The sequence below is a fragment of the Mus pahari genome, chromosome X, assembly GCF_900095145.1.
Source record: "Mus pahari chromosome X, PAHARI_EIJ_v1.1, whole genome shotgun sequence".
Taxonomy (NCBI): domain Eukaryota; kingdom Metazoa; phylum Chordata; class Mammalia; order Rodentia; family Muridae; genus Mus; species Mus pahari.
In genome coordinates this window covers 48,577,867-48,579,942 of record NC_034613.1, presented here as the reverse complement: position 1 = coordinate 48,579,942, position 2,076 = coordinate 48,577,867, and positions in this window count along the sequence as shown.

Below are 2,076 nucleotides of genomic sequence, written 5' to 3'. Positions count from 1 at the left end.
ACTATCACCACTACAAACAACATAATAACCAGAAAAGATGTAAGGTCCACAGCAGTCAGTCCCCTTTCTCCTGAGAGGAATGGGGGCTCGGTCATAGGGTACTTCCATTGGGCTTTGTTTTCTTCTGAGTTGATTATGTGGTCAGCTTGGCAAATAACTCTTTCCATCTATATTTGTGTGCCATTTTAAAGATGTTCTCATTCGTACTAATTTTATTTCACTTTCAGGATGTCTAACATGTCAACATGATTTCAAGAGTCAAAGCTATAAAAACGTATAATCTGCTTTCTGAAACTGTTTCCAATTTTTCACTTTCAATTGTTCTACTAGACTCTCCCCTCTCTTGAGAGCACCTCCTCTTTCTTTAAGTTTTTTGGTATGGACCTATTTTTCCTTATCCTTAATTAGACTTCTGCTCTTGAAAATTGAATTATATTATCATCTACCCCTCAGAAGGTTTTCCTGTTATTCTTTTAGCTCATTTAATTGGATACTTATTCAAATAGTGTCAGGGTTTCCTTCTTCATGAACACTCAAGGTTCTAGTTCTATTTCTCTATGTGGGTTTAATTCCAAACAGTATTTTGTCTCCTGTTTTTCCAAATAATAATTACCAAACTATCATTGCCATTTCATTATAATTATATATAACTTATAAACTGCTCATGCAACATTTTTGACACAATCTAAAAGTAATAGTGAGATTTAATTCACTGACAAATACTGAAATTATCTTATATTCTTTATTGTATATTTTGCCATGTGGCTAATGTGCCAGAGATGTGATTGAAAAAAGAAAAATATTTTTCATTAGTCTAAACCAACAAGTGACCTTAGCTATTTCAGATAAAATACTGATTCTCTGACAAGACAGATAAGCAAACCCATTGGCTACATAATGAACAGCATCCAGTTGCCATGGAGGTCTTTCTGCTGCAGATGCTGAGTTCTGGAAGCTCATCCCTTACCACTGCTACTTCTGGCAAACAGGATGCATCTACAGCTTTGGTAGATATCTGTCTGCCTGGTGCTTCTTTCCCCTTCTCAGATTGATACAGGAGAATATGACTAAATCCAGGCCACATGCCTATGTCCTCATGCCAAAGAGGCTGGGGAAGCAATTCTCTGGCTTCTACACTGGAGACATCTAGCCATTTCAGATGAGACTCTCATACAGGCAAAGATCACAGGCACTGGTTATGGTGACGTATGTGTTGGGACAATGAGGTGGGAATGAATTCTTTGAGAGTTACAGATTTAGTCTTCTAGATGGTCTGGATATTTGTGTGTGAGTGTGTGTGTGTGTGTGTGTGTGTGTGTGTGTGTTTGGGGATTTTTTAAAAAATATATTTTCTTTATTTACATTTCAAATGTTATCCCCTTTCCTAGTTTCCCCTCCAAAAATCCCCTATCCCCTCCCCTCTCTCCCTGCTCCCCAACTCACCCACTCCCGCTTCCTGGCCCTGGCATTCCCCTATACTGGGGCATAGAACCTTCACAGGACCAAGGGCCTCTCCACCCATTGATGACCGACTAGGCCATCCTCTGCTACATATGCAGCTGGAGCCATAAGTCCTACCATGTGTTTTCTTTGATTGGTGGTTTAGTTCCAAAGAGCTCTGGTGGTACTGGTTAGTTCAGATTGATGTTCCTCTTGTGGGGCTCCAAACTCCTTCAACTCCTTGGGTACTTTCTCTAGCTCCTCCATTGCAGACCCTGAGATCTGTCCAATGGATGACTGTAAACATCCACTTCTGAATTTGCCAGGCACTGGCAGAGCCTCAGGAGACAGCTATATCAGGCTCCTGTCAGCAAGCTCTTGTTGGCATCTGCAATAGTGTCTGGGTTTGGTGGTGATGTTCTAGATCTTTGTCTTACAGATATATTCATGGGGTTTCTAAGGAAGGAGATAATTGTTGCTACTCTTAAGACCTCTCTGACAGTTCATATGGTATAGTATGTAACTATTTTCAAACAGGGTACTGGATTTGTGGAGACCACTGCAGGTGAACATTTGTTTATAGTCACTTTTGTTTGAAGGTAGATTAAAGAAGAAATAAAAATAAAATATATAATT